Source organism: Sprattus sprattus (genome assembly GCF_963457725.1).
Source record: "Sprattus sprattus genome assembly, chromosome: 17".
Lineage (NCBI taxonomy): Eukaryota > Metazoa > Chordata > Actinopteri > Clupeiformes > Clupeidae > Sprattus > Sprattus sprattus.
In genome coordinates, this window is record NC_137915.1 from 8,525,611 (window position 1) to 8,539,508 (window position 13,898).

Sequence of the window (13,898 nt, forward strand, 5' to 3'; positions counted from 1 at the left end):
ATAGAAATGTTACAATCCTGCTGGATTTTGTCCAATGAATAAGATCATTAGAGCGTAAACATTCTTTTCACGTAAATTCTTTTTTTTTATTAATCTCTCAAAGGCACACACACGCGTTGGTACATTCACACAAGTGTACGGCCCCCAGAAGAGATATGGATGCACTCTAAATAAAATCCACATCCTTGTAATGCAATTTCACAATCTGAAATTATTGGAAGATTAAAAAGCCACATGTTTGCCCAGACATCTGCACCTGATCTCATTTTAATTAAAGCCCAACATCGGTGTTTGCCCATCTAAAGCAGGAGGGCCCCGCGCTGATCACAGGAAGATGGAGGACACCGCGCAGGAAGGGGACTTTGCTCAACGATCCAGAAAGAAAATCCTGAGATCACTTCCCAAGGATGGAGGGTGAAAAGAGCAGAAAAAGAGAGAGAGAGAGAGAGAGAGAGAGAGAGAGAGAGAGAGAGAGAGAGAGAGGTGCTTGGGGTACACATCATTTTTTTGAAAATGCAACCTTTGACAGGCTAAACCAATCTTGATCAATCACATTGGTAATCAATCACATCACGGACTGCCAAAGTGTCCCTTCATTAAAAGAACGTCAAGTTAGGATCAGATGTGCATAGTGCACCATAGACAACATCATACTTCAAAAAAGGCGTTTGTAAACGCAGAAAGTGGCCACCCTGGGTATCGTTTTGGCATAGATGTCATAACTACAGATTATAAAAGCACAAGATAGATGCAAAACAAAACCTGTATATGCATTCACCAGTTTTGGGGTTATAAATGAATAATTGTGTGTATGTGTTTATATGTGTGGGGTTGTATGTGTGTGACATATATGATATGTACATGTGTATTTATGTGTGTGTGTGTATATGTGTGTGTTTGATATATGTGTGTGTGTGTGTGTGATATATTTGTGTGTGTGTGTGTGTGTGTGTGTGTGTGTGTGTGTGTGTGTGTGTGTGTGTGTGCGCGCGCATCTGTGTTTTTTTTAATGCCAGGCAGCTGCTGTCAGTCGGTGCATGGCCACTCAGGGGAGCAGGTCTGGGCTCCGTCAGTGAGACCGAACCTGTCACCTGTCTGCCTGACCACTGCAGCCGCTTCAGTCAGCGCCACACCCAGAGGCACCGTCACTCATCCATCACTCACACACACACACACACACACACACACACACACACACACACACACACACACACACACACACACACACACACGCACGCGCGCACACACACACACACACACACACACACACACACACACACACACGCACGCACGCACACACACACACACACACACAGACACACAGACACACACACACACACACACATCATCAGTAGCCACTAACAACTCATCCTACTGGCCCCCCTCCCCCAATCAAAAATAATATCCTGTGGAGAAATGAATACGTGCGAGGCTCTGACCGGGTATTGACCACGCGCAGGGATCAATATCAAAGTACTTTGATATTTTACTTTCAGAGAATCGGTAGTGAGATGGTGGGGGGATTGTGCATTAGACAACAGGGCGTTGTTTGAAAAACACTGTTGCCATGGAATTTTCGCTCCCCAAATCATCACTCGTAGCTTTCTGAAAGCATTTTTGTTCAAATAAAACAAAATGGACAGACACAACAGAGATGTGCAGATGTAAGAAGTGGCAATTGGTGAATGATATTTCTGTCAATATGACAAAGCTGTTTTTAAAGAACAGCATGACTGTCCACAAAGCATTTATATGAGACAGAGAAGCGTTTGTCCGAGGTAAAAAACCTGTAGGCAGACACAGCACTTTCCCCTCATCCCCTTTTGTGTTGACCAATGTGCTTGGCAGGATCTTGGCCTGTCACTCTAGTGCCCATTAATCAATTCAATAATTACATCCCCTTCCCCGAAGACCAGCACACTCCACATCCCTGAATCAGTAACATTACACTGCAATTAGATTAAATTACTAAGTACAAACTGCAAATATGACAGCAACAGAGGAAATGAAGGTACAGAGACAGAGACAGAGAGAGAAAGAGAGAGAGAGAGAAAGAGAGAGAGAGAGAGAGTGAGAGAGAAAGACAGAGAGAGAGAGTGTGAGAGAGAGAGAGAGAGAGAGAGAGAGAGAGAGAGAGAGAGAGAGAGAGAGACCTCCTGACCACGTCAGACTGGCCTAAATGTATTTTTCACAGACATATCTGAGCTTTGTTATTAATGAGGGAGTTACTGGATATCTCTACTCTTTCTCCCTCCACTCCTCTCTCTCTCTCTGTCCCCCCTGTTACATCTCAACCAGTTAGTCTGGCCATGTAATGGAATCTACAGTCAGCACAAAGATGCTAGCACCAAGCCTTTGCCTAGCCCCCCCACCCCCACCCCCGCCCCCCCCCCCCCTTTTGAAACCTTAGTGGGCTGCTTTAATAGATTCCACAACCTAAGCATCGCTTTCACCGCTTTACTTCGCTTTAAGAAACAAATCTTTTTTTTTTCTCCCCACAAATGGTCATTAATCAGAGTCTCCAATTCAAAGAGGCCCACTCTGATTTAAGTGCTCCAGAAGCATTGTGGTGAGGGCCGTGGTGGGAAGGCTATGGGATTGCACTTGATGTGTGTTTAAACAGCGTCGGTGAATGGGGATTCGCTCTCTGTGCATACGGCGGTTGATTATGCTTTGCTTTTTTAATTGAGGGGTGCTTTGATGTAAACCCTGTGCCTGATGTGTTTGTGCTTGTGATTACTCAAGCTTGGCGTTGTAATTCAGCAGTATTCTCATACCGACACCTGATCAAATAACCATCAGTACCACTTACACTGGGAGATGATCATTGATGGTGTAGAGTTTAGAGAATTTAATGTTGGACTCACAAGCATTCTTGTGGAATTTTTAATTCTGAACCTGTTGGTCAAAATGCACACACTTGACCTTCGTCCACTTAGGGCTGGGTCATCTGGGAATGACTGTTTCTTGTAAGATGCTGAAACCAACCTAAATTCATATATCTATTGGTTAGAAGGTAGGTAGTTGATGCTGGATGTATCTTGAAGAGCCCTTTGCTTGTATATTGTATGATAAGAGATTTTATTCATCAGCTGCATTGAAAATGTTCCATTTCCTAGACATGCACATCATCTGCTGTCTAACCCAAGTCCATTTCCATGCATTAAATAACATGGCACAATTCAAGTGAAAACCGGCTCAAAACTTAGAGCCAATTGGAATATAAAATCACCTCATATACGATGCTCAAGAAGTGTCTCACGGGTGAGTGAAACTCTTCCCTGACGGATGACAGCTCAAAGATTGTAATGTCAAAGGAAGAGAGTGTTGATGACGCAAGGTCTTACCTCAGCTGGCAGCTCTACATCTGTGAGCCAGCAGCCCTGGAAATCATGGCAGGGCCATCCTAAAGACATGCTGCCTACTCTGTGAAAAAAAGGTAGCTGCACACCGATTTCAATTTAATTGGGACATAATAAAAACAACTTTAAAATGTATTCAGGCATTCTAAAAGGTAATCATTTATCCACTTATTGAGAAGTGCTTATTGAAGTTGTTGTGGTTTTAGTGTAAAATAGTGTGGCATGGTCATGAGTAGGGTGCGATTTGCCGGGGGGGTTGGGGGGGATTTACCCCCCCCTCTGGTTTTTACATCCCCACCTCAGCTGGATGAATTTCATACATGGGGGGGATAACCCTCAATTATTAAAAAAACAATGAAAAAACAGACAGGTTGTGACAGCGTTTTCTTACACTTGCTTACATCGCTGGCACTAACGTTCATCTTACCCGAATAACGTGAATGTGAATGAGAGGGAGCACAAGAACTGAGCGTCTAGCAGCGATCATCATAGACATATATGATGCATGTATATGAAGATAATTAGGCCTATGTATTGCTTGTTTTTTTTTCATGATAAAAAAAAAAAAAAAAACATCCCCCCCTCTGGTTTTTGGACAAATCGCACCCTGGTCATGAGTATAACAAAACCGTTAAATGAAGCTGATACCTACCACACTAAAGCAAGGTAATGTAAAATGAAGGACGACACCAAATACACAAACATCATGCTCCCACTCTGCTCTGCAGTTCTGTGTCTTGCATGGCGAGCTCTCATCAAAAGTTGTATTCCTCGGTGTGCGTGCTACAGGGAAATAGCTGAATGAAAGGTGTTGATAGGATGAGCTGAAATCATCTAGGGTAGAAGCTTAGGGGATGACAGAGCCAGACAAGAAAACTATCTCGATTTTTTTCACCAACCACACGTTAGGCTGAAGTCAACACAGCATGACCCCCCCCCCCCCCCCCCCCCCCCGACCACAGGAGGGCCAGGTAGCTGTGCAGGTGAGGGGAATAGTTGCGACAAAACAGTAAGGTGAAAACACACTAGAAGGGGAGATAATAACAACCGTAACAAAACAGCTTGGCTGGATAACTTAATCATGCATCTTGTTGAGAAAATGAATGAATCCCAGCAGTTCCTCCACTCCCCCTTGATTTGATGACAGGGGCATCCATTCATATTCCACCAGCATACCTTGGGCAAGCATTAAGGCATTCGAGGGGAAATAATTAATTTTGGAGAACTGTCATCTGGTATGATTAGGCCCATTACTTGTTTACAGGCGCCAGTGTTCTAAATGCACTGACATTCTTGAACTCGGGCAATATGCAGCAAACAGCCCAGGGAGCCGCCATTATTTAGTTTTTTTTGCAACCGTGAGAAATTAACCGTCGAGTTTCATTGCTTTTCTTTCGCTCCCCTCAGAGTACGTGAGGTAATGTGAGAGAACACAGCCTCTTTCTTACCGTAAAAAATAGGTGCGCTTGTAAATACAATAATGCTGCAAAGCATGCAAGCTAATGATGTTGTCTATACCTCTGATAATGTGGCAGTGAATGCATGGAAAGAATGCTTATGGTTGCCCCTATCCAATGAGCTGCATGTCTGTTTGTTTGTTCATTTCATTGAAAAGAGGCAAAAATATAAAAAGGGAACAGCTACTTTTGAAAATAATGCTGCCATTCTATTGGTTCATCTTGACCGAAATGCCAATGATGGTCATGAGGAGACACACACACACACACACACACACACACACACACACACACACACACACACACACACACACACACACACACACACACACCCGCACCCCACAAACACCAACAGTATTTTCCACCTTTTAAAACCGAACAGGCAGAGAAATTCAGTCTGAGGGGGAAAAAATAAAACTGCAGCCCTTGAAGTTTCTCCTCATACCTGACCTTGAGCTTCAGAGAAATAAAATCAATGGTTTCCAGACTAAGAAGCACTCCATTCTGAATTTGCCCCCCCTCCCCCCTCCCCCTCCTCTCCTTTCACTCCCTCCTTCTCCAGAGTTGACTAGACCTGAGAAGTCTGTGATGAGAAGCTTTCGGTGTGTCTGTCAGATTTGAAGTGGGTCCACAACTCCCTAGGAAAAAAAAAAAAAACTAGGAGAGCTACTCTCTGAAAAGAAAATAATGGCAATCTTTCTCTCCCTCTCTCTTTTCTCTCCCAATAGTTGTCCTTTTCTCCGTCTCCCTGCAGGTGGGCCTATGGTGCTTGTGGATCGTGGATATGAGGTATGGACCACATCACCAGCTCAAATTCCTTGTTTGTGCAAACTTACTTGGCCAATAAAATCGGATTCTGATTCTGATATTCAATTCAGTTTAAGCAAGTCTCTATCAGTTTGTGCTTTTGGTGAAGCTCAAGTGGTGGCTGGCAGCCTACTTTGGCATTTCACTCAATTAATGAGAGACCAGAGGGGCACAAACAATATATATTTAGTACTTCTATACATTTGAGATATGCATTATATACCGTATATATTATTTATGTATATAGCATACACGTATAGTAAGCATATATATATATATGGATATACTGTATATACATGCTTAAAGCCATCTACTCCAGGGATTTGCTATTTTTATATCACATATAATTGTTCATGATTGGAACAGCAGTTCCTTATGAATGCTTAATTTAAGCAAGATGTTATCAGAGAATCAAATGTGTGTTAGAACTACACCAACACATTGTAACCAATATGTCTGTTCCTAATGACATAAAGACAATGCTAAACACCTTGACAAATACAAACCATTTGTATTCATTCATCTTATTAATTTCTTGGGTATATAATGGCAAATCTGTCTTTAAAAGGAATGTATAATCATCCATGATGGTTTCTGAAGGGCCTCATGAAGATGCTGACTTTTTCTGACAATGATGTAAGAGGTCAAAGGAGTTCTAATGCTGTGAAATACTGTACTCTGTGGGTGGTAGGCTAGACATTTCACAGCAGAGTATTGCTCTGCCTTGCCATTTCAAAAAATCCATTTCAGTACATTAGCGAAAGACGTAATTGGTGGACCCTGTTTGTCTAATTGCATACATTGATTTATTCGCAAAACGCCCTGCATTGAAATTAAATTAAGAAATTGATGACTTGTGTAAAGGAATATGAAAAGGCTGATTTCATACATGAGCAAATGTCAAATAGCACGATTGGGCTGTTAAACATTTGAAAAAAAAAAAAAACGTCAGTGATAATCCAACCATTTAAAAAGAAGCTTTCGGGTTCCATTTTGCTGTTTGGTTTATGCTTATTGACACCTATGTGAAAAGCCTCAAGGAACACCGAGGCAGACAGCCTGCTCCCTCACCTCCTCACAATGCAATATTCACTGATTACAGGGTCACTTCATTTGAGTCTTCATCAGGTCCCGTAAATAAATGTACAGTGAACACGGCCCTGGAAGCTGTTTCCTATGCCTTTAATCCCATTGATCGCCCCCTGGCTTTGCTCTAGTGTCTTTTTTACATGCCAAGCACTTCAGTTTATAATTACTATGGCCAAGCACATGGTGGATTTAGGTCCCTGCCACTGCATTGCTGCAAAGTGTGTATCTGTGAATCATCTCTATTTGTTTGCTGACACACTTTAAATTTCTACTTGAATCCAACAGTTTTACTAGTTTCTTAATAATCCGCTATAACATGAGAATGTACCTTTTAGTTTTTCTCCTAAATCCCTCAACCGACAACACACAAACACACACACACACACACACACACACACACACAGACCCACACACACACACACACCAACACCTCCATTTGCAGTGTCATGCGTCACGGCAAACAGGCCCTGTACTGAGAGAGTGGATCTCAGCACCCACTCCTGGGAAGACTCTGTCCTTGGTTAGTGAGTTGTTTGTGCAGGCCGGATCTTTATGAGAGCGATTGGGGATATTGAGGCATCCCAAGGAGTTTAATCTCCCTCCACACCAGTGGCTCCTAAATAAATCACAAATATGACAGTGAGTGATCTCCTATTGGACACTGCAGGCATTCAGTAGTTCGGCGCTTGACAGAAATCACTTTTTTTTGCTATTTTCTTTCCTTAGGTATGCAAGGCATGTTCAAGGCTCCTACAAACCACTAAAATATTAAAACAGCCCACCTGCACTTTTTTCTTCCTCTCTCCCTCCCTCTCTCTCTCTCTCCTCTCTCTCTCTCTCTCTCTCTCTCTCTCTCCCTCCCTCTCTCTCTCTCTCTCTCTCTCTCTCTCTCTCTCCTCTGAATAATACAAGATGGTCACAAACTCCCGTCCGCTCGCTTCGTGGCGCCGTCAGTGGACATCTGTCCATGAGTCTGTCAGGTCCTCCCTTAGGTCCTCCATTTGGGCTTTCCTTTCATGAAAAATGACGTAGAGACAAATGATGTCACCTCTGATCAAGCACTCAAGGATAAACTTTCCTCAATGTACTTTGTTCCATACTTCTCTTAATATTTTCACCTGTAGAGTATCTGTTGTTTGTACCATGTTGATTCTGTTGCTATTGCTGGATATGCTAGTTTTACATTCTAATCAGTCTAGAATTTTCTAAAGTGAAGTCTACAATTGAACGATGGTGGATTGTATGGTATTGCTCAACAGACACAGTTCCTAAATATACCACAATGTCACAGTACAACAAAGTACATGAAGTCCTCATCAAAACTGCTAGACATCACAAGGACACTGGGTCTATACAGTCACATATATGCAATGCTTGTTGAATATCTGAACAGTGTTACCAGACAGGAGGAGTTGGATATTGCCTATACTTTCAAACATCAAATGGAATCTGGTACCAATGCAACATGGGGGTGTAGTTGTTCTATTTTTAGTCTCTCCACTTCAGTCAGGGCGGCACAGTGTAAGATGGTGCCCCCAGGACTGGTGGAGGGTGACCTGGCACAACCCAGTGCCGGTGACTTCAGGCGTCTGCCCTGTGGCCACATTCTGCCAGCGCCCTGCGAGGACAGCAAGAGACCTGATCCACACGAATCCCTCTCATCAAAGAGAGCCAAGCAGCTCTGCTCTGTCAGAGAACACAGGACTCAGACACATCGCCCTCACAGGTAAAGTGTGTGCGTGATTGACAGTCCATGGCTCCTCGTGACAGATAAAAGTATGCTCCTCTCTCAGAAATAATTCTATTGATGACCGGGGTACTACGGGGTTGTCTGTGTCTGTGGGTGAATCCTTGTACTGTATATGTAATCGCTTGTTGTAAAACCTTCTGATACTAATACATAAGAGTATTGAAAACATATGAGTCTGTATGTTATGTCTCCATTTTTTTTTTAATGTGAGTACATGTGTAAGGTTTTCCTTTGTAACGTTAGTGCATGTTAGTGGAAAAGTCTGTCAGAAAAAGACAAACAACAACTGCAAGCCAACCCTTTCATGTCCAAGTCTAATTTGCACGAGTGTTAGAGTCTTACTGAGACTGCTGAGGCACATACTGGGTGACTGGCATTGTGCATTTCCTTAAACGTGCTTATTTCCCTTCCCTACGGGCCTCATTTGAGGAAGAAAGACAAGCGCTCTGTTTTTGAGAAAATAGCAAAAGTACAGGGTTTTTTAATGACAGGACTTTTCCTTTTTTCCAGTGAATTATTGGGGAAAGCAGGCAAGATGGAGCCACTCTCAGCATGGCACTCGGTGAGACCCCTCAGCATCGGGCTAATAAGCCCCGAATAACACTCACCCGCCCGCTCTCGTCCATCTCTCTCTCTCTCTCTCCGCATAATAAAGATAAATTAATCTGGATGAAGAGGGGGAGGAGGAAGGATTTAATGGTTCTGGGAATGTGTCCCTCATGGAATGGGCTGGCTTTACCTGGGCCTGAGCTCAGAGGGCTTGTAGACCCACAATGGCTGCCATCTCAATCAGAGGCAAAGGGGGACTTGCATATTGCTCTGACACTTTGAGGCAACTGTGCAATTATGGAGCTCCGAGAAAGCGCACAAGAGTCAGAGAGGCTGATGGTGGGGTGGGGCTGGGAGGGTCTGGGGGTTGATGATGGAGGGACAGAGCATGGTGGACATTCCTCTGGAGAATCTTGTAGCAAACAAGCAACTCATTTTGGGGAGAAATTGCTGCTGTAGGTCTGAATCGGCCTCAGCTCCAGGGATTTGCATGGTATTGGAGGTTTTCCCTGACCCGCTAAAATAAACTGTTTATAGGCAGGCGTCTGTGTTATATCAGGTGGTGTTGGTGTGGGCAAGTAAACAGCATGCGTACGTGCCTGTGGGGGTGTGTGTATGTGTACGCGTGTACGCGCGCATGTGTGTGTGTGTGTGTGTGTGTGTGTGTGTGTGTGTGTGCACACACTGCGCATGCATACACACAGACACACACGCGCAAACAAACATACACTCATCCATCTACAGCGCTTCCAAATGTTCCCGGAATGATCTGGGGGACAGGGGAAAAAAAAGAAACCAGCTGAATCTGTTTGCATGCCCACACACAAAATGATAATGAGCCGATGTGAAGGTAGCCGTCCTCTGGGATGTAACCAAGATCTCCTCAAACATTGCTGGGGCTAAAATAGAACATCCTCATATTATTCTGAGACGGGCCTTGCCGAAGAGTGGGTTAATGCACTTGCATAATGAGGACACGTGTCTCTAGCAACACAGCGCTTAACGTACATGTCGGAACCATGACCACATGCTGCGGGTATATTTGTGCTGCATGCATGCAATCAACCCAGTGCAGGATTTAAAGTCCTTCTGGATTTGCTGGATTAATTATGGTGATATCAAGGCAAGTTAATCACGCGTCGTTTATTCTGAATTATCTCAGGTCCTCTCCACGTAGAATTAACCTGAATATGCATCTTCAAAACTTGTCGAGCACCTCGGTGTCATCAAAGCAACTGATCACTGATCAACTGATTTTGACACTTACTGCCAACGCAGGTGCCATTGTTAACACATCTTCAGGGTCATGGAGAGGCGTGAGATCAGCTGAGTCTTTGCGACTCTTGGTTTTCTGCAAGAGTTGGGAAAATGAAACTGATACAGAGCCCCTCTGTACGTCACTGAATGAATTATGAATACATATGATAAAGTGTTTCAATCCATCACCATTACGTGCAAAATTTATACCATGTGGTCAGATCCAAGACCATTCTTAATGTCCTACCCTGTTCTAAAAATACTGGGCAAGTCACAGAGGATTTGACATTTGTTAATGTGCTCTAACTAACGAGCGAATGAACAGCTCCTTTAATGAATGTGCAGAAGTCCTCTGTCCCGTTGTTTCTATCAATAGTAACACCATTTTAGTTTTGGACCTTTCTCATCTTCTAAAAATGTGTCGCCTCACCCCAAGAATCCCCTGTTAAGATCGTAGCAGTGAATATGATTTAATTATGATTTTAGCATGTGAAATGTATCTAAAATATCAGATAAGGGTGGGATGTTGTCTTATGTAACTGTAGATCAGAACTGTGGATGACGACACTAATGTGGGTCTCTTCATGTACAGTATATGGCGTACTGAGTCAAAAACTGTGTGAAGTTCAGGTCAGAAGTTCTTTCCTTCTCAAACAGAGAGCAGGGACTCAAAAATAAATCATCTGCACAGATAAAAAAAATGCAACATGATCCATGAATCATTCGCTGCTCCATCTGAGGCTTCTCAATCTCATTACATTTCCCCACATCTTCTCCCCTCATGCTGGGTCCGCAGTGCGCCACCTCTCATATCTCAATTATTTCCGTCTTGTCCTTCTCCCCTCGCACTTTTAAGGCAGTCAGCGCCGGAGACCTCCACCTCCCCCCCCCCCCACTTGACAGTTAATGAAGCGTCTGAGTCATCGATGTCAGTATGTTTCAATTGCTAACAAAAACACAGTCGGATTGTTTTATCGATCCGGATTCAGCCCGAACGTTTTGGCAGCCAGGAGGCTTCCCGGGATGGGAATGCTCGGCCAGCACTTTCAAATGATTAGAAATTAGATTCTAACCGCGCCACCTAACCCTGACCCATGAAAGGGTCTCATCTCCTCTGCTGTTACCAGCCGTCGCTGCACCGTTCAAACCTGCCATATTAGTTTTGAGGAAAACCGCTTGAGTTGTTTGTATAAGGTTGTCAACAGTCAGTTTGTTTTTCCTCGCTGGAACATCAATCCCAGTTTCAACTCTTAAACCATGAGTGCAGACAATTCATAAGTGATTTCGTGTTTTTTTTCCTCCTCTTTTTTGAAAATACTTTTTTTTGTGTGGGGAAACTCATTCCTCATGTTCTTCTACCCCCTCTGCTGGAGTGAGGTCCCTAGATTCCTCCTCAAGGTGACTAATTTAATTTCCTGTGATTTAAGTGACCTTTGGCAGAAATGTTTTGACTGTAATGATTTCCTGTCCCCTCGTCTTAGTGTGCGGACTGGGAGCCGCGGCTCTGCTTTTATGTTCCCCGGTGCTCAGATGAAATGTGAAGTGAACTGTAAAGAGATCCCCGTGCCGACTGAAGGGAGCGATATGGGGAGGACAGCGCGGGGAAGAATCTCCTTCTTCTGCTGCAAACCGGTCGGCCATTCCGCCCCTCCGAGAAATGACATGCTTGACTTCTTTAAGCGCTGCCAAGTCTTTTGCACTCTGCTCTTCTGCCATCAGATAAGGCGACGGGGGGAGGGGGGAAGCCTTACGGTACCTGGTGTGCCGTTTAGTTATTTCCTTCTTTGATTATTTATTTATTTATTTATTTATTTATTCCCTTCTTTGATTTCCTCTTCTTCTCCTGTCTCTGCCACCATGCTGTTTACCATCGTCTGTGGCGGTGTTTGAGTGGTAAGAGAGAGAGGCCTCCTCGCATCCCCACTGCGAGCTGATGGTGTATTGATCCTCTAACGTGGAGGCCCCTCCTCTGCTTTCCCTCTGTGGATGTGGGCCTGTGTTTGCTTAAAGTGCAGGGGCGAGAGGAGGAGGTGGCGGGGGTCTGTCTAAGCGTCCACAAAGCATGCCTCAACCTTGCCTGGAATCCAGAGTGAAACATCCAGGCTTTCATCCTTTTCTCCCCGACCTTTGTGAAGGATGCCCACTGTACGTTCAGCATTCCGAGAAAGTCTGCCTTACAAATCGGCAGTGTGTGGGAGAATATGGGAGGTTCAAATGTTAAACTGCATGGCTTTGGCATTCATTTCCAAGCTCCCTCTGCATATTCATGCTGCTTGAGGGAAGTGACAAGCTTGCTGTTCTTACATAAAAGGCATGGAGCAGCAATACCCTGTGGCCAAACTGTAGTCACGTCCCATTTGCCTGGCACGAGTAAATGACCGCTTGGCAATACCTGGGAGAAAAACAGATCGGTCACCTCCTCTCATGTGTGGGGACCATTCTCCATAAAGGAAAACAAATATCTTTTTTCCATCTCCCTTTTTCTCTCTCTCTATCTCTGTCTGTCTCTCTCTCGCGCTCTCTCTCTCTCTCGCTCTCTCTGTCTCTCTCTCTCTCTCTCTCTCTCTCTCGCTCTCTGTCTATCTTTCTCTTTCTCTCTGTCTCTCTCTCTGTTATTCCTTTTTAGTCTCTCACAAAACAGCACAGCTGAACTAATGTGGACAGAGGCAAGTACCAACTGACTCCCTTTTCCATAATATGGCTATCGTTGAATTATCCATGCTGCCACGCATGGTTTAGAAGTACAACCTGGGGAAAAGCTGCTATTTAACATATGAAAATATGGTCTTAAAGTGCTTTGTTCCACTCGTTCAGTCATCGCGGGAATCCCCCCTGCAGCAACTAGCGGCCTGGCAACCCGTGGGGAGATCGTCTTCAACAAAGCGACTGTCTGTGGGCTGACGCAGAGCAACCAAAAGATCGCATCTCGACATTTTCAAAAGCGGCCTTTTTTGTTCCGCTGTGCTTCGCACCCGGCGGCTTCGTTTCTCGAGTGCTGCCGTGGCAGTGGCGGCGCACCAAGGTGCATTTAATCCCTTCACTTCTGCTCCCTTATGCCTGACGCAGGCGAGTGTGCACACCATCAGAACGTCACAAAACACGTCAAGTCACAGCACCCCCCCCCCCCCGTATTAACGCAGCACATTCTCAATCCTGAACATAGAGTATTAATAAGACCGGGACGCTGGCCTGACATTTTATGGGCTCAAGTGAGAAGCTTCTAATTACAGTTGACCACCAGTGATTTTTTTGTGCCAGTGCCTTGTCACTTTAAAGCGTGCGGGGGCATAATAGGTAGCTGCTGAGTCGGCTTAATGTGTCCTTCCTGTCCTGCTGTGGACGCCCAAGGTCCAGTTTGAAAGAGGCTCAGTTAAGAAGATGCTGGCCAAAGGGGTGCTGACGCTCTAAACCAGACAGCACGAGTTAGCCGGAGGCATCAGACTTCACACAGTCCAAATGCCTTCATGGGATATAGGAATGGGAGCCTTCAATGCCACCTATTTATGGCATCAGATTGGATATAGATGGGAATAAGACCATACGGTTTGCTGCGCGAAAGGTACACGAAAATTTAGTAAAAGATGCATTTTGTGTTTGTGTGTGTGTGTGTGTGTGTGTGTGTGTGTG